Source organism: Callospermophilus lateralis, unplaced genomic scaffold, assembly GCF_048772815.1.
Source record: "Callospermophilus lateralis isolate mCalLat2 unplaced genomic scaffold, mCalLat2.hap1 Scaffold_62, whole genome shotgun sequence".
NCBI lineage: Eukaryota > Metazoa > Chordata > Mammalia > Rodentia > Sciuridae > Callospermophilus > Callospermophilus lateralis.
The window spans coordinates 2321589-2346047 of NW_027514663.1; the positions used below are offsets into that span (position 1 = coordinate 2321589).

At 48.0% G+C, this 24459-nt stretch overlaps 1 pseudogene; it reads left to right on the forward strand.

Annotated features, from left to right (window-relative positions):
- LOC143389778 (ephexin-1-like) overlaps positions 1-24459 on the forward strand; it is a 61627-nt pseudogene that overhangs the window by 12481 nt on the left and 24687 nt on the right.

Consider the following 24459-nt stretch of genomic DNA (forward strand, 5'->3'; position numbering starts at 1 on the left):
AAGATTAGAAAGTGTAGCTGTCACCAAAAGAGGAAACAGTATCTCTATCCAAGGGGATGTGTTACTCCTGGAGATCAGCTATGGGAATCCTGGGGCTTATGTTCTCAGGGGATGGGAAGAGCAGAGTTCAAGAAAATAAAGTGAATGTGGTTGGTCCAAGGTGTTCTTAGGCTGAGCGCAGTGGCACACATCTGTAATCCCAGCAGTTGGGGAGGCTGAGACAGGAGGATTTTGAGTTCAAAGCCTTAGTGATGCCCTAAGCAACTCAGTGAGATCCTATTTCTAAATAAAATATAAAAAAGGCTGGGGATTGTGCCTTGGTGGGGGAGCACCCCTGGGTTAAATTAAAAAACAATGGAAATTACATTCTACCAGATTGCCACAAGGAGCCAGTGAAGAGCGTATGGTCAGTAAGCTGAGGAGTTCTAACACAGACAGGGGCTCAGTAAGTAGTGTCCACTGGAGCTGGACAGCCTGCTCTCCTTCACTCCCTCACTAGAACATGGTTCTGAGGTCCCATCCTGGGAGTTCATGCATACATTTCCCAATCTCAGTGGCCGCAGTCTGTCTTTATTTCTGAAGATCCACCTTAACCACCAGGCAGAGTGCTGGCTCTGCCTGAGGCTCCAACCCCAGCACTCTGCCTCCAACAGAGCCCTGCTAAGGCCACTTGAAGGCCCCCAGCCCATCTGTCCTTTGGAGAATCTGGCTTCAGACTGCACCACGCCACGCTGTCTGAGGCTGGGTGCTGGGACTTCGCATCTGTGTCTGCCCTCTACTCTTGAGCTCTGGAAGAACGTCTCCACTGAGCTGCACCTTAACATCACACCATGGCCTGGGTGAAGCCGTGCCACAAAACACGGCCACTCCAGATGCCCTGCCATGGTGACTACAGCAGCATCGCTGAGCACGTCATTCTTCATGCAGAACAACCCGTGGGAAATGACTTGTTTCACCCTTAAACAAGGAACTGGGGAATGGAGAGGGGGTGTGTGCTGGAGGGAAGATGTGGCCCTCAGCACCCTGGTGGTTCCAAGAGCAGCCAGCACGTGCTACCCTGAGAGGGCACGTGAGCCTCCCCACTTCCTCCTCTCTCTGACATGCTTAATTGGCGCTGTTGGTCCTGAACCTGACATGCCAATCATGCAGCTCTAAAACCTCTGAATTAAGATCCTGACTTGTGGAGTAGAAGAATAGCAGCTCTATTTGACCAAGTTTAATTACGATGCCAGGATCCAGGTCTTCTCGGGCTGCAAAGTCATGTGTGTGCCAAGAAGGTGGTGCTGCCTTGAACTGCAGGCAGCTACGAATTGTGTGTGAGCAGAATAAATGAGATGGGGCTCCAGGCTGGCTGTCAAACAGAAGAGTCTATTATGTCTAAAAAGGACCACAGGATGCACCTAGGTTGAAGCCTGTCTTCTGCAAGCAGCGCAACACCCCTTGGAGAGGTTTAAAGGGACAGTGGCTTTGTCAGAAAAGTCTCAATATCTGTCCACTTTGGGATCCACTTGGTGAGTGCCAACATAAAATGGGACAGTGGTAATGGTTGTCTTTGTCACTTTCCTGGCTCACCTCCAAGTTGGCCTCTGATGGCCCCTCAGCCCAGGATTCACACCTTCCTTCAGGTGTAGCATCAACTTGTGTCCGATCACCCACTCTGGCAGCTTCTGTATCTTTCCATGTCATGGGGACACTCGGGAGCCCAGGGAAAGACCCACATGGGGAAGAATCAAGGTTTCCAAGCAGATGCATAAGCTTGGAAGAGGGGCCAGCAGCTTCACCACAGTCTCAGGGAGGAGTGAGAACCACAGGCTCCCTGACCCCTAGGAGCTAGGGGACAGAATCAATGTCACTGTAAGCCGCAAAGTCTTGGGGATGCTTATTACACAGCCAACAGCCATAGATAACCAATTCATTGGGAAGAGTCTAGAAAATAGGGATAGAAGGTAATTCCACCTTCACACATCCCATGCTAGGCAGAATGCTGGCGCCAAGTCCCCCTGACTTCTACAATTCCCCTGTCCCCATGACAGGGAGGTGACCTGCCCTCTACTCCCTGCACTGTTCATGGTCTGAGGCAGCTATGGGCTATTGCCACAGTAGCAAATCCCAGCTTCCTGCCTGAAACAGTGAGGTGCGGCTGGGCCTTCTCTTCCCCCACCCTGCATCCCAGCTCCCTCCCTAGTTCTCCTTCCAGCTCTTCCTTCAAGAATCACTGCACTGACTCTCAAGGGCACCTGACCAGGGTTAAAATCCAGGCTCCCAGAAACAAGAAAAGGGGTGTCTTACAAAAATTTCCCTTGAAGATTTCCAGATTCTTAAAGAAATACTTCTATTCCCAAAGTTAGTGATGATCGTTTTTAAACAAAGAAAATAGAAGTTTACAACTTTAAATATGTCACCTTTCCATTCATTTTTCAAAAACTATTTACTAGGCCTCTATGATGTGAAAGACTATAAGAATTTTTTTAAGAGAATATAAAGATAAGATGATGTGCCCCCAAAGAGAAGAGTCTTCTGAGAACGTGCCTGTGTCAGATGACCAGCACCTGCTGTCTGCAGCTTTGCCTTTCTGTATGGCAGTCCCGGGGTGCACAGGGCCAGCCATAGGGTTGGGGCTGGCCTCTCATGTTAGCAAGAAGCCGTCTGAACTGACAGACCAGGTGAGTCTGGTTTTGACGGTGACAGTTATAGATCAAATTGTCTCTGGCTGGGGTAAGACACAGACAGTGGTGACAGAACCTCCCACAAGTGATACGCATTCCCAGCGGCTGTTCAGAACCCAGGAGCCTCCCCTACACCACCCCACTCAGGTGACCCAATGTGTGTGTCCCATCTCCAGTGAGGATTTGCCCCTTGGTTGGCTTTTCTGGAAAACTGGAATTCTGCTGTCATGCCAGCAAGGGTTGGGCGAGAAGACCCGAGAGGCTCCCTCTGCCTCCACCTCATCTTGGGGCAGATGGAGAGTTACCAGCACCTTGCTCCAGACTCAGGGGAGATTGGGATGGGATTTTCGAGAGCCGGTGGCTACTGAAGAGCTGACCATCGGCCTTCATGGATTCTTAGACTCATACATCCCTCAGAAATCGTTTCCTTCCCTAGGAAGTGGGCCATATGCAATGTGTATCTGCACACATAAAAAACATTCACACAAACAGCACAGCTCACTGTATTTACAAGTCAGTTGGGAAAACAAACATCCTACAATTGAAACCAGTAAGAAACGTGAATAGAGTATTCACAAGTGTATAGAAAAAATCAACTTCACTTGTAAAGAAAAATGCAAAGTAAAAGAAGATATCATTTTTCAGCTATCAAACTGGCACTTTAAAAAGAAATTCTAATACTGAGTACCAGAAAGGGTGCAGGGGAAGACCCCGATGGGTACAGAGGCTTGACCTTCTGTAACCTCATGATGTGGGTGAAGAGCAATCAGAGAGTCGCTGTTCTTCATCAAAAATCTACTCTGAGAAATAGAAACCAGACAATGAGGTTTGTCACTGAGCTCTTCTCCATTTTCCCAAGGCTGAGAAGTGCTTACTGAGCACCTACTGTGATCCTGGTTCTTTGTTCTGGTCCTGGGGATTGAGTAGTGAATAAAAGGGAGGAAAGCCATGCCTCTGTGGGGCTCCACACCAGCAGGTCCCAGCACCCAAAGCCCCAGCTTTGCAATGGGACTGGCAAACTTCTTCCTTCCCTCAGCCTCCGTGCCATCCATCCTCAGTATTTTACAGCCCTCTGCACTTAAACTTGATTTTTAATACTTCTTTTAAGTCAAATGTGCTACTTATCTATTTTATTCGCCTCCTCTGTAACTCGTGTGGGCAAATGTGTATATGCGCGTGTTTGTGTTTTGCTGAGGTGGGGGATGGAACCCATGGCCTTGCACATGATGGTCAAGTGCTCTACCACTGAGCTATGTACCCAGCCTTTCACCAATGTTTCAGAAAAAAAAAATAAGCATAGAGAATAATTGAAAGACAGTGCAATGAACTTTCATATACCCTCAATTTAGATTCAAAAAATTTATTAATCCCTTGCATATTTGGATTCTCTTTTCTCTTTCTCCTTCCTCCATTTTACCTAAATTGTATGAAAGTAAATCACAGACAAGGTAATTCAGTCCCAAATACTTAGCATGCAGCTGAGAATAAGAATGTCCTGGCCGGGCATGGTGGTGCACATCTATAATCCAGCAGCTTGGGAGGCTGAGGCAAGGGGATTGTGAGTTCAAAGCCAGCCTGTAACTGAGAGAGGCCTTAAGCAATTTATTGAGACCCTGTCTCTAAATATAATAAAGTCCTGGGGATGTAGCTTAGTGGCTAAGTGCCCCTGGGTTCAATAGCTGGTACAAAAAAAAAAAAAAGGGACAAACAGTGGTGATAGGATCATTAAAAAAAAAGAATGTCCCTCAACACAATCACAGTGCCACCTCCCACCTAAGAAAATCAACAGTCATCCATGATAGATCCACAAAAGATCTGATACCTACATTCAAAAGCTCCCAATGTTCCTCAAAACGTCTTTAGAGCTGGGCTTTGTAATCAAGGTCCAATCAGGCCTCAGTCACTGCGTTTGATGGTTTGATGTATTTAGATTCCTGACTTTGAAAAGGAGCCCCCCATTTTTTTCCATGCCTGACTTTTGGAAAATCTAGGTTTATGGCCTTGTGCAATGGCCCCATGATGGATTGGTCTCAGTACTTTCTCATGCACTGTTCAACTTGTTCCTTTACTCACTGTGCAGCCTTTAAACTGAGAGTTCTTATTGCTTGATTAGATTCAAGTCGAACATTTTTAACAAAAATACATCCAAGTGTCATACATTCCAAACTGCACTCCGGACAGGACACTGATGTCAGCTTGGCCCACAATTCCCTTTTTTAAAATTTGATAATTTGGTTAATTTGGAAGTGGCTAGATTGCTCTGCAGTAAAGGTACAGTTTTTCCTCTTGCAGCAAATGAGTTATCTGTACCATGTAAATATCCTCTTCCCTGTTGAACTTTTGTGTAATGACTTTTAACATCAGATAGTGATCCTTCCTGCATCAACAATTATATTGGGAACTGTACACGGTGATGTTGTGCATTCTTTCTAATTTCTTTAGTTAATTTTCTTTTGAGGGGAAAAAAAACTCCTTTGATACCTGTTTATTTTGTTGTTGTTGTTATTATTTGAGTCCATCAGTATGGACTCATGGTTGCTGGGTTTTTATAATTCAATGCATTTTAATTCATCACTGTTATATTCCTTCTAACACATGGCCACAAATGTGGACAGGGGAGTCCCTACAAGCTGACTATGACGTCTCTTTGATGTAGTTCTTCCTGACTTTAATTGAGCACCTCCTTTCCGACCGAGCAAGGTACTTCATTTACTTTCTTCCACTTTCTGAATCCTAAATATAGAATCAGACATTTTCCCAAGGACCCCTCATTCTTTTTGGTGGAGAATGGTATTTAGAAACCAAGATCTGAGTTCTGGGTGTGCTCATTACCACTGGTAGGTCAATTCTTCTGGGACACTGTAGTACACAGACCTAGGAAATAGTGTGTGTGTGTGTGTGTGTGTGTGTCCATGTACAGTGCACAGTATTCCTTCCTTCTTAATTCTACCTGTTCCATATTTACATCTTGCCTTTCTAATACTAAGGACTCTGATTCTCAACATCAATGTATCATAGAATATTGCTCTATTTTACAACTACAGAAGAATTTCAAAATTACCTGATCCATAACCAATAGCAAATGTATTGTATTAGTCTCTTAGGGCTTCTGTAACAAAGATCTCATGGTTCTGGAGACCAGGAATTCAAGAAAGGCATTGGCAGGCCACGTTCTCTGGGAAGGCCATGGGGAGAGTCTGCTCCCTACCTCTCTCCTGGCTTCCAATGGCCCCTGTGACACACTCCTTGGCTTTGCCAGATGCATCATTCTAATCCCTGACAAGGTCTTCATGGAACTCTGTCCCAGTTCCCCTCTTCTTATAAGAATACCATCAGCTGGAATCAGTATGACCTCATCTTAACTTGATCATATTGGCAAAGACCCTACTTCCAAACCAATTACACTCAGAGGTACCAGGGTGAGGACTGGAACATATCTTTTCAGGAGACAAATTCATCTCACCATATCTACCAAGAGAAGTTGAAGATTTCCCTTCTTCTTCCTCCTCCTCCTCCTCCTCCTTCTCCTCCTTCTTTTTGAGTTCTAGAATAGATTTCAAAAAGGTTATAGAGTACTATGTTTAAAAATCACTCAACTTGGAGCTGGGATTGTGGCTCAGTGGTAGAGCGCGCATCTAACACATGCGAGGCCCTGGATTTGATCCTCAGCACCACGTAAAAATAAATAAATAAAATAAAGGTATTGTTTAAAAAAATTACTCAACTTGATTGTATTTGTTTATTTGGGTGCTGGGGATGGACCAGGCCTCCTGCACACCGTGCACACATTGCACACTTCAGCCTGGTGACTCTATGACACTTATCCCACCAATATTCTTCCCATGGAGACCAAGGCTGTTTCCAAAACACAGCTCTCAAAAACAATGCCTCAGCACCTGACCTCCTGCTCTCAAAAACGATGCTGCAGCCCCTGACCTTGTGCATGTCTTATTTAGCGCCCAGGGCCTGCCTCTGCAGGGTAAACTCCTAGATGTGGAGTTGCTGGGCAGGGGCAGACGAGGCATGATTCCAGGAATTATTGTCCAGTTCTGTCCCACAAGGGACTGGATGGTTGTCCTCTCGGCGTCAGTGCATGCCAGTGCCTGTTTCCTGACTCTTAGCTCAGTGATCATGATGGATTTCAGTCCAGGAAGCTCAGAGCTCCCATCTTTATAAGGATGGCAGGGTGGATGGAGCTGCCGAGCGTGCCGTGCTGGGACTCGGGCGTGGTGTCAGGAAGGGGCAGGGTGCTGCTCAGGTGCTCTCCAGGGAGAGGAGTTCTCTGTTCAGCTGTCATGTCTCTGATTCATGCTGTGGAGGAAGTTCTCCCCTCTCCTGCTAAGAATCCTTCACTTCTTAACAGAAAGCACTCAGCTCCTGACAGGTTGGACTCGCCTTCTTTTTTAAGGCATAAATGACAATTTCACAGTAGAAGCCTGTATTTTTGGCAAGCCAAAGACTTTCCTTGAAGACCCTACAAGGGAGGAAGGAAGAAAAGACCTATTAAAGACTGTCTTTGTAGCCCAAGCAAAAACAGAGAGCCTGGCCTAGAGATCCCACTGGCTGTGATAAATAAAAGCCACTATAAGAGCTGAGCAACATTTTAGAAATAGCAACAACTTAACATGCAATCTTCACTGCATGGAAAAAATGAGACATGGCCTTAAAATTAGGAAAGCCAGCAGCCACTGGTCAGTCCAGGGGAGGGACAAACAGTGGGTAGGTGAAAAACAAAAATGAAATTCACTGTTTGACTGGTAAACTGACTTTGTCCCCGGAAAATAATGGTCCTTTAACTACAGATACAATCACCTTTTAAGGGAGCAGAAAGGAGAGAAGATTATATTAATGAGTGAAAGGAAAAAGGGTTTGTGAGACGTTTCTGTGGCTGTGATTTACTGAGAGGCCCTGGGAGAGTCCCAGATCGGCCTCACTGAGCAGATACATTCAGAACCTACAGGGTGAGCCTGGGCCCTGTCCAGCATAGGGAGGGACAGAAGCCAGGGGCCACGCCCAGTCTCCACGCACAGCCCAGTAGGCCGGAAAACTCACTTTCTAATAAAGTGATCAGAGACTTGAGGGGGCGCAGCCAGCTGCGTGGTGGGATGTGGAGGAGGCTTCTGCACTCTGCAGGGAGAGAGCCCTGGTGGTGCCGGCCGGGGCCGGGCGCTGCCTCTGGCTGGAAGGGTGGCTTCTTAGGAGCGCTCTGGTGAGAACATGGCTTCAGTAGAAATGTGAGCCACATTCTGGTTAGGACTGTACACATGGATTTATGAAGGAGAAGGAATTTCTGGAAAAGGGACTATTTTCATAACCAGGCAGATTGGAATATCTGATAAGTGCCTTCATGTTAATGTTGCCAGGAAGCAATTTACTGTAAAATTTGAATTCATGATTCTTTGGAAACTGAAGAGCTTTCTCAGAGACAGATTTACGTAACAAAAATTGAGATGCCTCCCCTCAACTCATCCCCAGGTACCTGGAGAGAATGCAAGCAGCCCCGCCCCCTTTCCAAGTTCATCAGAATGCCCCACGGTGACGCAAACACTTTGAATTCATGCTCTAAATTTATGCACATTAAGCGATTGATGTTGTTTTTAAAGTAACTTTCCTCCCTTGTTACATAAGTGACACATTTATTGTAGAAAAATTTCAAACACATATGAGTAAAAAGAGGAAAATTCCCTCAGAATCCAGCCAACCAGCTACAAGTAATGCAAAATATTTTTGGTGATTGGTCTACCAGTCCTTTAAAAGACTGTGTACATGCTTAAAATTCCATACCTAAAAGTCTACTTATAAACCAAATAAGACCATACTACCCTCCAGTTTAGAAATCTGCTTTATTTAATTCTGAACATTTTTTAATATTATTCCATATTATTAAATATTCTTCAAAAATGTTCATTTTTAAATTGTTTTGGTACTAGAAATTGAACCCAGATGCACTTCCCCACTGAGCTACATCCCCAGTCCTTTTTTTTTTTTTTTTTTTTTTTTTTGAGAGAGAGTTTTGCCAAGTTGCTGAGACTGGCCTTGAACTTGTGAACCTTCTGCCTCAGCCTCCTAAGTGACTGGAATTACAGGCATGTGCCACTGCACCCAGCTCTTTTAAAATCTTCTTAATGGTACAGTATCCCATGATTTAAATCATCAATCTTCTGTCATTGGACATAGGGTCGCCTTAAATATTGCCCAGTTATAAGTAACAGTGCTAATATTAATAACACCATTGTAATAGACATCCTTACAGAGCTTTTTTTATTTTTTTCACATACTTAATAGTTTGTTAGGATATAGTCCTAGAGGTAGACTCTCTTTGCCAAAGAGCATGAACATTCACAGATTTAATGTATGTGTTGTCAGATCACCCCTGAGAAAGATAATATCAAGTCACACTTCCACTCTCAGAAGCCAGTGACAATTTCTGTGCATTGGTGACCACCAGCTGTTCATTTTCAAACCTCTTTGATTGCTGTGTTGCTGGTATGTTTTGGAATTCCATGCTTTCTCTCTGTAAAATTCAAATATTTCATGCTCATTTGAACACCGCTGTCATGGTTCCTTAATAGACTCTTGGAAATGCAAATATCAGTAGTGGCCCAAAGCTGTGAAGTTCAAGGGAGAAATGCATTTTTTTCGACATTCCAGGGGCAGGCGAGGGCTGGCACTGAGCTCCAACATCTCAGAATGTGACCATTATCATCAAATACATACTGGTTTTTCTAGGAGACCCCAAATCCTTCAACAGATAGAACCGGTAACTCATCAAAGAGCTCTCCTTCTTCAGGATGTTAGGGCAAGGTGGTTGTTTCAATAGGAAATGGAAGGTTATCACAGGACTTCTTATGATGGAAAAGATTTCTCTAAAATCCAGTTATTTGGAAATTTCCAGGAATAAAGTCTGAACAATTTCTAATTACAAATATTCTTGACTACCTGCTACTCCTTCAAAACTACTTGTGTACCCCTGAGGGTCTCCTTCCAAATTACATACAAGAGGAAGTGAGGGGAAAGGAGGAAAAATATAAGGGGGAGAAATGAACTACAGTAGAGGGGGTAGAGAGAGAAGAGGGGAGGGGAGGGGGGAGGGGGGATAGTAGAGGATAGGAAAGGCAGCAGAATACAACAGATACCAGAATGGCAATATGTAAATCAATGGTTCTTCAACTGATGTGATTCTGCAATCTGTATATGGGGTAAAAATGGGAGCTCATAGCCCACTTGAATCAAAGTGTGAAATATGATATATCAAGAACTATGTAATGTTTTGAACAACCTACAATAAAAATTAATTAAAAAAAAAACTACTTGTGAACAGACAGCCTTTTCTTTCTGGTTTTACACTCTAAGCAGCTTTGCTACATTTGGCAAATTGCCAAGGAAATGCATTCTCCTTACCACAATGAATGTATTGCAGTACTAAATGTAGGCTACGTAGGAAAAAAATAATAATAATGTCTTTTCTATGTGTAGCACGTGATAGTTTGCAAAGTGCTCTTCTAAAACAAGACTAAATTAGATCTAACAATGGTTTATAAATTAGATGGAGGGGGCGCCTAGTCTTTTGTTTACATTTTGAGTTCTGATTAACAATCTCTAACCCCCGTGGCCACAGCCTAAAGCATAAACTCTGTGCACCTAGGCAACTCTTAACCTTACTTACTCTAAATTCCACCCCCCACATCTTTGGGAACTGTCAGCCCTTCAGTACTCCCTGCCTCAGATGCTCCTGTTGGTCAAAATCCATGACACTGGCCACTGCCCGACCCCAGGCCCCGTGTGCTCCAGCCTCCTTGGTTAGGAATACTCCAGAAATCCGTATTTAAGCCCTCCCTCCCTTTCCAGATTCAGATCAGCACACGAATCACAGCCTCTTATCTGTGAGGGTTTGGGGGAGGCTGTTTTGGGAAATACATTTCTATTTGTTCCATAAATGTGTGAATTGTGTGCATCTCATAGTTTAAGATCATGTCCACCATTTGTCCCAGCCTTTTAAGGACACTGCTAAGGACACATGAACAATGAAAATGCTTTTGGAAATTCTAATTTTCACTATTCAAGCCCCATCCTCCAAGCTGCTCTTAGGTTGGAAGTGGAGTAAAAATCCTTGGTCACCTATTTTTTATTCAGAAAATGTACTCACCCTAGCAATGTCAGATTTTTGGCAGTTAAGCCCTAAGATTATGGGCCTGCTTCTCGGAGTCACTGAACCCATCCAGTGCCCGCATTGCTCCTCAAACCAGACAGGGCTTTGTCTGCATCTCGTCACCCTCTGGCCTTTTCCCCATTTAACCAAGAGTGCAACTGTCCACAAGGCAACCATGTCAAAAAAGGACAAAAACAGAACAAACCACTCCTTGCCTCACCAAACCCTAAATCCAGGTCTAATGGGTTTGGAGACTCACCACCACAAGTGCAGCTGCCTCCCTCCAGCCTGCAGCACCAGGCAGGTGCCACTCCCTGCCAGTTCCCAAAGAGGTTGGCTGAAGAGACATCATCGTCAATCAAAGAGGCCAAGAGCAGGGAGGGCTGGTACACAGAAAGGCCCAGCCACGGCCTCCGGTGTCTGAAGAGGCACCATCTCTTTCCCAGACCTGCTGGGGATCAGAGATGAATGACATTTTCATAGCTGCTCCCAAAAATCTCAGAGTGGAGACAATAGAGCCATGGGAGCTCACAGGAGGGACCCGCTCTCATCTGGGCAGGGCCAGCCTGGACTGGACATTAACTCCATTGAGCATAAGTTACCAACAAGGAACTAGGGAGTCACTGAAGCTAGCAGATGCTGGGATCAGTGATGCTGGCAGCCATGTTTAGGACAGACAGAGGGTGGAGGGGAGACAGGGGAAAGAAGGCCAGGGTAGGAAAGTGACGCTCCACTCTAGGTCAGGCTAGAGGCTTGTGAAGGGAGGCACTGCCCCAAAACACCTCACTACAGACACAGCTGCAGAGTTTGGGGGTCTGCATGTCACCCTCAGTTGTCATAATTTGCTGGGACTTACAGAACCCCCTGACAGCTGCTATCCTCCAGAAACGACAGGCTACAGGGAAGCTTCCAAATTAGATTCAGCCGAGAGAAGAGGCAGGGGACAGTCCAGAGAGTACAACACACACAGCATCTGGAGGTCTTCGGAAGTCGGGGGCCATGCTGCCTTCCCAGCAGCAGTGGGTGACAGTATGCATAGAGCACTGTCAACCTTGGTTGCAATCTTGGGGTGAAATCTTTTCACCCATCAAGTGTGAGTTCCCGGTTTCTTGGAGCTGCAGTGAGAGGGTCCTCCCCTCCAAATACAGCTTGTCATTTGCTTCACTATCCCTCTAGCTTTTGGGGTCCAAGCAACTCTGGAGGCTGTGGCCCTCGATAGATTACTGTATTCACACAGATGAGTTTTGTTCATGTCCAAACAAATTAGAAGTCTTTTGAGAGTGACAGAAACTACTGCTTACATATTTAAAAGACACAGTTAATTAAAAGCTATCAAATGACTGTTTCTATAAGTTTACAATATATATTTGAGGAATGTATTCTAATTCCAAAAAAAAAAATCCAAGATATTATCCTATGAGATTAAGAATACAAGTGATCTTAACGTTTGGTAGTCTGCTAGCAAACCATGTGACCCTGAAAACAGGGTGATAGAAATCCGCAGTTCCTTGGGCTGGGGACACAGCTCAGTGGGAAGCATTTTTCTAGCATAGGCAACACCCTGAGTTTTTTTCCCAGCACTTTTTTATGTATAATTTTCTATATATGATTCATAAATGTGTATATGTATATATAAATATATACACATATATATTTATATATATGTGCCCATATGTGTGTATGTGTATATATGTATATGTATATATTTATGTATATATATATATATATATATATATATATATATATATATACACACACACACACACATATATGCAGTTCCTATTCCACACAACGCAGTCTTCATTCACTATCATATGTTCCCAAATCAGCTACTATCCAACTGTCAGATCTTGGACTTGTCATTTAACCCTCAATCCTGCTTCTATAAAATCAAAGTGTTGGACTAGATCATCCCTAAGCTTCCTTCCTCTTCTAGAAATTCTCTCTCAGCATCAAGAAAAAGTTTATAAACAAAGATTCCTGAAAGCTGAGGTTGCTACATAAATAAAAAATCCATTTTGCTGCCAATATTTATAACCCAAAACAAGAAGTAGATCCCTCAGATTGAATACCTAAGATAGCTAGGTATGTCTTTTTAAATGCAGACCATTAATCCATTCACAAATACTTAGAGAGCACCTACTATGTGCTAGCCAGGTACAAATATTTGAATATTTCTCAGTACTTTATTTTGTGAATGATTCAGAGGAAAATGTCAGTTAAGTGGAGATTTTAATAATAGACTGCCTAATAAGCACTAAATATGATAGAAAATAGAACATGGGAATTAAGCTTAAGGTTATATGCCTGAGAACTCAGTGACTTTCTAAACCAATTTTATAATTAAGGGGATATTTTTAGCTTATTTTTCAATTGGAAGATTTTATCATGCTCACCTTAATAGATATAATTTCAGTTTGATATTTTCAGATTTTTTTTAAGTTGAATCCTTCATATTTTGTGCAGCAAAGGGGGAAGGGACAGCTTCCATTTAGTGTCTCTAGGAACTTAAGGGCTGACACAGCCATGCAAACCAGCAGACCCTACTAAGGGCCCATAAAGTGCTCTTCACAGTGCCAGGCAGTGAGGGCTGTGATGAAGGAGAGGGAGGGCCCTGTGGGGGCAGCTTTTCAGATGGAAGTCGTCACTGGCAGGGTGGGGAGGTGCAGAGTCCTAGGGGAGGACACAGCACTTAGGAAATCCACAGATCCTGGGATAGTATGGAGAATCCATGCAGGGCCCATCCGCAAGCTGACAGGTGTGTGCAATGGCTGACGGGCTTTGCCCGCAGGTGATAGGGCTCCAACAGAAGTGCTTAAGTAAAGGGAGAGGACAAAGTTGGACCCATAGTTTAGAAAAAGGAAGGAAAGAAAGAAGGACCCAGGAGAGAAGAGACTCCAACAGTCCAGACTCAAAAGAGAGGTAGGCTGCTCGAGGAACTCTAGGGACAAAGGGAGCATGGTTAGCCATTGGCACATGGAGTGACAGGAGATACAGAGCTGAGACACCTCTCAGGTTCTCCCTGGCCTCCTGGCTGCTGGGGCAGAGTCCCCAGTCTGGGAAGAGCAGCCTCCACCTCTCTTTTGAAGGGCTTGCCCCACCCCAACAAAGAACTTCAGTGTGGACCACACACAGAACCTTGGCATGGCAAGGGTGGGACCAACCACAGCATGGGCAGCACCTCCTCACGCAGTGGGGGCAACAGTGCCACCCAAGTGGCCCCTGAAGGTGGAACCATCTCTCCATTGGATCTGGAATGCAGGCTGTCAAGCAGAGAGCAGGTGCCTAGTTTGTTGTTTAGAAGGCACCCAATCTATGGTATTTTGTTATGGCAGTCTGAACAGAGGGTATCCAGGTGGACATGCTAGTTAGTAGACAAAAATGTGAGGGAGAGGGAGATCAGCTGGGGGTACCTGTCTCCCTGAAAACCATTGCAGAAGGCAGGTGCTTGACTTGGAAAGATTCCCGATGGGTGTCTCTCAAATATCCTGAGCCCTTGAGAGCAAAAGGCATCGAAACTTTCGGTTCTGGCTCCTCCCAAAACAGAGAGCTGAGTGGCAGCTTTGGGAGCTGGGTTTCAGCCAGCTGCAGCATACCTTCCCACAGGAGGATCAGGGCAAGATGAAAGAGGCCAGGACAATGGGTGATCAGCCAGCGGATGGAAAGGGCAGTTCCCTTCCTGGCAGAAGGCCTTTCATCCTAAGTTTCTTGCTTACCTGCGCCTTCCCAACCCTCCCTGCAGAACACCTGCCTTATTCCAGGCTGGAATATATGAAAGCCAACCAACTGACAGGATCTGAACCCCTTCCACCAGCACTGTCTGCCCCAAAAAAAGGATTGTGTTAATTTTAACCAATGTGGAGGGGAAGGTGCAAAGGAAGACTCTCCTTACTTTTCTCTGTACCCCATCCCTACCCTCTGCGGACAATTAGCATTGGAATTGTCCTGGCTGCAAATCAAGGCCACTTTACCTGGATGTACAACAAGGGGAGCAGGATGGTCCCAGGAAAAGATACTGGCCAATGTGCCAGTGTCGTGCAGGACGGAATCCCTCTAGATTTCCCAGGTCACCTCTGAGCAGGCAGCAGGGGCGGCTTGCCTGGTCTCATGCCCACCTTCAGGACCTTGCCGAGGGGAACACTAGCTTCCTCCTCCTTTCAGTCACCTAGTTTTGCTCGCTTTCTGAATCCATGAACGGACTGAACTAGCTAACGGAGGAGCGGGTTCCAAGAGTCAAAGTGACTAGACAGGGAAACTGGGCAGAGTCTTGGCGCACTTCGTTTCTCCCAAACCCAACCCTGTCCCGCCAGGGTCTCTGGGTCGCTAAGAGCAGATGGTCCTGCAGCAATACCCGCAGGGGAAAGGTCTCCGCGCTACTCCCTTCCCACTCTAAGTGTCAGGAGCCATCGTGCGGGGGTCCTGTAAGACCCGAGTGTGTGCCTCCAACAGGGAACAGAGGGAGGCACTTCCAGCGAGGACACATTCCCCGAGGCCGGGCTCCGGGCGGCAGCGGCAGGGTCGACCAGCCGCTAGCCTGCCCGAAACTGCACAGGGTGCCCGGCGTGGCCAAGTCGGCGGTTCGAGAGTTCTCGGGGCAGAGCTTCACCTCGACCGCACCTTCCAGGAATGCCCGGCCGAGCTGCGACCACCGCAAGCAAGGGGCGGGCCGGCGGAGGCGCCGCTCGCGGACCCCCAGTCTACCCTCGCTCTCTCCGGGCTGGAAGCGGTCGCCGGCTGGAGGGAGGCGCGGAGGGGCGCGAGGTCAGCAGTTGGTGCCGCTGGGCCCGAGTCGCGCCCTGCCTGAGCGCCCCCGCCCCTCAGCAACCCGGCCTCGCCCCCGCCGCGCGCGCCCCTCCCGCCTTCCCCCGTTGCCGTGGCAACCCCCCGGAGCCTCCTGGCGCGCGCGCGCCAGCTGGAGCGCTCCACAGCTGCGGTGGCGCTGGCGGCGGCGGCAGCTCTGGCTCCAGCCTTGCGCGCTGCGACCTCAGTCCAGAGCCCACGCGTCGCCCCCAGCCCAGCCCGGGCCCCCAGCGCCGCCCCCCACCGGCCCCTGCTCCCGCCCCGCCGCCGGCCCCCATGGAGCTGCTGGCTGCAGCCTTCAGCGCCGCCTGCGCTGTGAACCACCCACGACAGCTCCACCTCCGAGAGCGCCGCACTCGATTTGGCGGGACACCTGCCCGGCAGGTGAGGACCGGTGGCCATCCCGGTTCCCGCGCACTGGCCCTGTATGCTTCCTTCCCTGCTTGCTCCCCCAGCGACGGACACCGACTGGCAAGGCCTATACCCAAACCCCGGCCCACGGGCTCCCGCTGCCCCCCACTCCTACCCGGGCCCTCATCGGGCGGGCATCTGGCTGGAGTAGGGCAGCTTCCCTGTCCTGGCCGCTGGCTCCTCAGTTGCTCCCCAAGATCACCTCCAGTGCCTTCGCCCCGGACGCCCTGGGCGTGCGCGTGCCACATGGATTCCCTCTCCGCCCTTAGTGGCCCTGGGACTGAAGGATTGGGGATGAAAGGGACTGGGGGCTGCATGACCCCGAGGGGCTCAAGGTGGCCTCCTGGCCGCGGGACCCATTGGGGCGACCATTCGGCGCCACCGAGCGCGCGGGCAGGGCGCGCCAAGTTTCCGACGCCTGCCCGTGAGCTCGAAAAACATGAAGGTTTGGGCGGTCTAGTGTGGGAATGAATCACCCCATCGAGCCCTGGTGCAGGACTAAAAGGGCCTTTGGGTCCGCCCTGCTGGGATGGGCAGTGGCTGCTGTGGTACCTCGGCCTGGACGGCCTGAGGCAGGGTGCCACTGGCCTGCACCCGATTGTGAATACGCCTCTGGCAAGCCGACCAAGGTGTGTTGTTGCTTAAAAATAACCAGTCTTGCGGCCCTCCCTCTCTGGTAGCGAGTCATCCTCCACCCTGGGAAATGGGACCACACCCGAGGAGTGCCCAGCCTTGGCGGACAGCCCCACCACCCTCACCGAGGCCCTGCAGATGATCCATCCCATTCCTGCCGACTCCTGGAGGAAACCTCATCGAACAAATAGGTGGGTGTCCTTGGTTGAGAGAGAGTTTTGTTTAAGAAAGTGGGTGCCAGGTGGACTCTGAGATCTCCTGGCCCATGGGATGTGGTTCTGAATGGTCCATAGGCAGAACTGCTACATCTTATTAGTGCTGTACCATTGAGCTAATTTAGCAAATGGATTTCTATCCTGCTGACTCTGCTTGGCCCTACTCTCCTGAGCAAGGGCTCTCTTCAGTCACTTCTGCTAGAAAGAAAAGAGGTGAACCAGTACTGCTGGACCCTGCAGAGTGAGCCTTCCTTGTGCTCCAGGCAGGGACGGGCCTGGGAAGAACAGGGCGTGGGCCCAGAGTTGGAACAGAGAGGGAGGTGTGTGGAGGGCCCGCCTGGGCAGAGCCAGGCTGATGGCCAGGGACTTTGCAAGCCAGGAAAGGGAAAATAGAGAAAGAAGGAGCCCCAGAAGCCCTTGAATAAGGAAGGGAAACCTCTCCTGGAATATGGCTCTGGGGAGACACCCAAGGAGCAGCATGTATGTCCAGCTCCTATAGGCCACCAAGAATTCACAAAGGGGGCGGAGAGTGTCCAAAGAACTCCATGCCTTGCACTAAGAAATTGCTTGTAACTTCAGGCTAGTTCTCATACCATCACCAGGGGCACCAGTGAATGGACCTGTAGTTTCCGTTCATCTGAAAGTGGTACTGGCTGCTTAGAAAATATTCTTCAATGTTGTTAGAGCAGACTACTTGTTAAAATAAAAATTCTAAATTTGTAAATTTTCTTGTCTAAATAATATATCATTATTGTCCTTTAGCCCCAATCACTGGAATAGACACAATGTGTCCTCAGAGTGGAAAGGAGCTTCTGTCCCTATAGGAGACCTGGCATTTGGGAGGCTTTTCAGGCAGCCCCCCTCCTGGCTGCCAGGGAGCTTTCTAACCCAACCCTGAGAGGAGCGAGCCCCTGTGAAGCTGGGGGGGTGGAGTGTGCACTGCGTGCTAATAGGCTGCTCTGACTCCCAGAAGTTTGTCTCCTGTGGCACCCTGTACGTCAGGTTGGGGTGGGGGCACGATGGGGGCCTTTCATTTTGTTGGCTGAGGAAGTGGAGAGGGGCTAGTCTGAAACTGATGCCTGATTTCAAACACAGGGGCTCTTAACCATAAGGCATATCCCCAGCTCTTTTTTTGTATTTTATTTAGAGACAGGGTCTCACTGGGTTGCTTAGGGCCTCACTAAATTGTGAGGCTGGCCTCAAACTTGTGATCCTCCTGACTCGGCTTCCTGAACCACTGGGATTATAGGTGTGCACCACTGCATCTGTCAGAAATCCTGATTTTGCAACAAAGATTTTCCCAATGCTATGCCACATTGTCCTTTGTATGAGGAGAGCCACCTCTGCCTCAGCATATGATGGAAACTTTGGCTTCTACCCTCTTGAAGGGGCTCTTCTAGGATCAGGGCCATGACCAGGAAGGAATTAGGGTGGGGAGGGGCCAAAGCCCCCATCTGCTCCCAGGAGGCCGAGCACTTCCCCTGGAGCTGCAGAAGCTCCAAGCTGGAGTCCGGGCCCCTGAGACTTCTATCTGCCATCATGGGCCTAAGTTTCCTCACCTGACAGTCAGCAGAGATGCTGAGGTTCTGAGCCTTTCCCCCACAGCCCCTTCTCCATATCTGCTGGTGTCATGGGGAGCATCTTTCCCTGTTTCCCATAGGTCTCCATGGATGGGGCGAGGGACAGCACAGAGCTGTCTCATGCCATCTCAGTCTTCATTGGAGACTGCATGGCTGTGCCATGCAGGTCCCTTCCCCAGCCCAGCTGCCCTCAGCTATGTGAGTGAGAGGATTCTTCACCAGGTGTCAGGAAAGGACCGCAGGGTCCTGAGGGCAGAGTGAAATCCAGGGGACAGAAAGTGGAATGAGTTTGTTTGCATTTTGTAGACTGTGTTTTAGATTTTGCAGTGGCCACCACTCAGGTTACACAGAATGTGTAACTAGAGTACACAGCTGTTGTCACAGTGGCTGTTGCCTCAGAGATCACACAGCCTGAGCCCCTGGAGTGGTGTGTGTGTGTGTGTGTGTGTGTGTGTGTGTGTGTGTATGTGTGTAAGAGAGAGAGAGAGAGAGATTGTCTATGCTTGGCACATAGAATTGCTCACTAAATCATAATTGATTCCCTGCCCTTCGAATTGTATTTGAAGAATGAAATAAAAAGGAATCCTCTTCAGGAGGAGGGATTTGAAATGACTCAGGAGGCTTTGGTCAAAGGAGCTGGGGACTCACCCTCCTTTTCTAGCCAACCTGTTTAGATCTTTTAATAAGAGTTGGAACTGAGCCTTCCTATTCCACATGCATGTGATACCAAGTGCAAGCTTTTGTAAATTAAAAAGATTTACAAAAGGGAAAATTAACTTCCATATAAAGTTGTGCTTACTGAACATTCAAATATAAAATAGGAATACATGCTATATTCACAACATTTTGAGCTGAGGCACAGCTGAGTGGTAGAGCATTAGTCTAGCACATGTGAGGCCCTGGTTTGATCCCCAGCACTGCAAAAAAAAAAATTAAATGCAATACTCTGAGTACAGCGAGTTCTCAGATAACATGTAGTTCCTCATATAAATCTACTGTATTTGGTGGTCTGATTTAGATTATACAGTAATCTGAATTTAATGCAAACAAAAACAAAAGATTATGAAAAGTAGTTATAATAGCATGTCAAATAATTTCGTAATCGTAGTAACTCCAGAAAAAAATTGGAGTTCCAATTTATGTTCTAAATATATAACTCAGTAAAAATGTCTGCATTTTTTTAATTCTAAAATTATTTTGGCTGCTATTAATAGAATATCTAGCAAAAACTGATCTTAAATGATGAAGGCATCCCATGTCAGTCAATGAGTCCAGGGGTGAGAAGGTCCTGAATAGGTTCATCACCCAAACAGGCATCACAGTGCTTCTCCTCCTCAATCTGCTGTAATGGCTCCAGGTATCACACCCTCCAGCAGTGGTCTGTAGCAGCAGGAAGGGTGTTGTCTTTTAGTGTTTCTTGGGGAGAGACATCTTTTTGAGAAACCCTTAGAATATGTCTCCTTTCTCTTTCTCTCCTTGGCCAGTGTCTTAATCTGTATATAACAAAATACCTTTTTGAGAGTATAACAAAATAACTGAGACAGGGAATTCATACAGAAAAGAGATTTATTAAACTCACAGTTCAGAGGTCTGAGAGCATGGCACCAGTCTCTGATGGGCTCTGATAAAGGTTCCCTGGTACTATTACAACATGGTGGGTGGCAGCATAATGGGAATGAGCAGGAGAGATTACATGCAAAAGATTCCAGTTCCAGGCTCATTGTTTTTAGCACCCTTTCTTTCTTTTTTTCTTTAGTTCTAGATGGACACAGTACCTTTATCTTATTTATCTTATTGAACCCAGTGCCTCATGTGTGCTAGGCAAGCGTTCTTACCACTCCACCACAGCCCAGCCCCAAGAACAACCCATTTTTTATGTGTATGGTGCTGGGAATTGAAGCCAGGGCCCTGTGCATGCAAGGCAAGCTCTCTACCAACTGAGCTGTATCCCCAGCCCAACAACCCATTCTTAAACTGAGGTTCTTGTGGAGTCCTTAAAAGGAAGTGGCCCATGGCCTAGAGTACCTCTCAACTCCACCACACTGGGACCAAGCCTCCACCTCGGGGACAAGCCATATCCACACTCTAACACTGGGTGACTCATTATGGTTCTGGAGGCTGAGAGGCCCAGCACCAGAGCTGATTCCCGATGGTGAGGGCTCAGATGGCTCTCTCGTGGAGTCTCATGTTGCAGGAGGGACAATGCGGCTCCCCTCAACCTCTTTCATAAGGACAGTGCTCTGTTCATGGAAATCACTTCCCCAGATGCCCCACCTCTTAGACAGTCACCCTGGGCACTAGGTTCCAGCATATGAACTTGCAGGTGTCACATGCCCATGCCCAAACCCACCGCTGGCAAGGGGAAGGGAGCTGACAGGGAAGGTGTCCCTCAGTCAACATCACCCACGTCCTGGAGCACAGATGGGCGGCACCCAAACCAAACCCCTGCCCTGCTACCTGGGAAGCCAGGGTGTAAGGGACGGAGGGGAGGCCCTGAGAGTGTCTGCCACAATGTGGCAGTGCTGAAGTCTCATGCACCTGTGAAAAGTTGGAGGTAGTTCTGCCCCGGATTAGCTGCCTGCAGCATGCGTAAGATGTGCTTTCTGAAATGTCAGAAGTATGTTAGGTCAGACACTCCGAGGAAGCTTGGAAACTGCATTTAAAAAGATGTTCAACAAATGTTTGAGGGCCTCGTGGGTGCGAGTTAAACATTGGAAGGTGAACCCAGGTGGAAGCCTCCGTAAGCATCCTGTCTGTCAGAAGCCCAGGAAAATAACGAGCTTGATGGCAACAGTCATGTGTCACAATTGAGCCCATTTATGTAGTGACACTCAACTGTCCTTATAGGTCCCCAACCTGAGTTGTATTTAGCATAGATCGACTTTCATTCCTTTGTCACATGAACTCTATATTGTGTTCTGCTGGATGGTGACATTGCAAAGCACAGGGGTTCATTTAAAGGCTTTATGATTTAGAGTCATGGAACATTGGAAGCCAATGGTGTGACCCGCGGATAGACTGATGAGGTTCCCACCCGTGGATGTGACTGACCCAGCTCACGTATCCAGGGTCTCCGAGGTAGTCTGTTCCTCTCTCACCCCTTCCCACTGTTTAGACATGCTTAACACGTCTCAGCTGTACTAAAGGAGAGGGTGCTTTCCAAGTGGACAAACCTAGGGATCCCAGCCACTGTCCCAGGCTCCAGACCAGTAAGTCCAGCTGCCCAACTGGGTTTCTCCACTGGGGACCCCAGGACATTTTCATCTCTGCACTACCCCACCCACAGTCAGAGCCTCCACTCGTGTTCCTTGTCCTCTTGAATGGTGCCACGAGACCCTCTTGCCAAGCTGGTGACCTGGATTTTACCCAGCACCAGCCATTGCTCTATGTTGGACTGTCCCCTGAGTCTGGCCCTGGGCTCTGTTACTACCACCACTTCATCTGCTGTCCTTGGAACTGCAGCCCTCTCCTACCAGTCTGGTTCTGCTGAATGCAACCCAGGCATGCTTGCCTGAGAGCTCCTGGGGCCTCCCTGGCCAATGGGCAGAGTCCTGTTTCTGTGCATGGCTGACAAGACCCTTGGGGCTGACCTGTCCCCGCATCCTTGTGGAAGGCAGGGTCGTGTGGAGGGACAGTCCCTCTGCCCACAGCCAGTTGCCCTGAAGGGAGTTTTTCTCATGGAGCAGCTACATCCATTCCAACTTCTCGTACCCCCAGTCTTCCTTGAGACAGGTGCATTTGCTTTAGAACCAGCTGGGGAAGCCATGGGAGACTGTGCACAAGAGATGGGTCCCTTTGGACTCCTCAGGTTGCTGAGACAGGGATTTTTCCTCCATATGCAAATTGACAGGTATTCCCACGGCATGGATGAGTGTGCTTGAGGGTTACTATTGGGGCATTAGGGCTGTGGGAAGGTCCCTGCTGGATGTTGAGACCTAACCAGGACATTTCCGTCAACAGCGCTCTCCCAGTTACTGACACATCAAGGTCTGCCTTCTCATTTTGCTGAAGAAAGCCCGCATTTGTGTGACTGGATTTTGAATCAGAGACTTTTCTTAGTGGTGGAGAAAACTTGCACATTCTGGTCTTTCCCACGAGGGAGAGGAGGCAGTTTGCTCTGTGGTCCAGGAGCCTATTACTAGGAAGCGAGAGAGTCTGTCTTTCTCCGTGTGCTCCTCAGTAGAGCATCCCCTCACAGTAAGAGTGTGACGTTATAGTGATTTGAAATGATTGCCATCAAAAATCTTGTTCTTTTAAAAAATACAACTCTTTTTTATTCCAGGGCTCCTATATCAGAAATACGGAGATAAATCAACCATTCAAGAAATCGAGACCAGGAGGCAACAGGACACAGAGATACAGGGCGATGAGGATGGGTCCCCGACCGGTGAGGACACCCCAGAGGAAGAGGAGGAAGAGGAAGAGCTGGTGAGCCCACCCCAGAGGAGGGCTGTGCCCCAGATCTGCCTGCTCAGTAACCCCCACTCGAGGTTCAACCTCTGGCAGGACCTTCCAGAGATCCAGAGCAGCGGGGTGCTGGAGATCCTACAGCCCGAGGAGGTCAATCTGCAGGAGGTAAGTGCGGGGGCTTCACTTGGTCCCAGCTGATGGGGGGCCTTCCTCTGGGGGCTGAGGTTCTGCTGTGGTTTATCAGGAGGATGACTGGCAGGGCGCGCCCATGAGACCACGTGGGAAAGAAGACATTATCTCGTGGGCAACTGAAGGCACCTGTAGCCTCTAGGTCTGCCCCTCCCCAGGGCTGAGGCCCCGACAGGCACGTGCCCTCGGGTGGGAAGATGGCATTTACGCACCCTTCTTGACTGCCATGGGGCGTTTCTGCTAAAGCACCAGGTGATGCTAAGCCTGTGGTGACTGTGAGATCACCCCAGCCACCTAAGCTGGGTGACAGAAATCTGCTGTACTTCCTTTCCCTTGTCATCTTATCCCCCAACTTTATTTGGGGGCCATTTGAACTTTGGAGGAGCGGGGGTGCTGAAAGAAATCCCCCGGCGTGTCCACCCCCAACCCCAACTGGGCAGTGAGTCTCTTGCCTGGGTTTGTGGGCAGGATCCTTCGGCTGACCTTGGGCAGTTGTGAGGTTGCCTGGTCTGCAGCTGCAGGGAGAAACAGTGGGACAGAGACAGAAACAAGTTTAGGGGAACCTCAGGGCTTGTTTTAATGGAACAAAGATTATTCGGGAATCAAAGAAAGTTGTGTGATTTAGAGAGACAAGCATATGGTCAACTCGAGAAGAGAGGACTTGTGGATGTGTGTGTGTTGATTGTATCGTGTGTGTGTTTGTGTGGTGCTGGCGAGGGAAGCCGGGCCTGGGCGTGCTGGGAATGTGCTTTCCACTGAGCTACATCCTAGCCCTCTTGTTGTTATTTAAAAAGCAAAACAGCCCAGCTACTTGGGAGGCTGAGGCAGGAGGATCTCTTCAGCCCAGGAGTTCCAGGCCAGTCCATGCAGCAGAGTGAGACCCCTCTCTTTAAAAAAAATAAATAAATACAAATTAAAAGCAAACATGGTAGACTGCAGCATCCATTGTGAATGATCAAGACTGAGAACAGCTCCCAATCTGCATCCTCTAACTCAGACTTCGGCTTCCAAGCAGGTTTGCAGTAGGGAAGGTTTGATAAAATTGGATTTTTGAAGGACCACCAGGGATTCATCTAACCTCCTGTCCTGTAGAATCAGGAAAAATGAGTTTAAATGCTGGCATCCCTCCTGTCTCTTGAGTGGGGATTTGTAAGTGGCTACATCAAGAGTTTGTTTTAGGAGACTTCTGATATAAAACTTAGAGATCAGTCATAATATGTAGAACTTAAAAGAAAGCATGAGCCTTTCACAACATAAATGTAGCTAGAAGCAGAGAAAGGGCCTTTTGTATCACATAGAAAAGCACAGCAAACTGCAAAGAAGCACAGGAAACAAACAGCATTGAAAAAGGAGGCAGAGTTAATAACAAACCTGTCAGTTATAACAATAAATGCAAATTGCTGAAG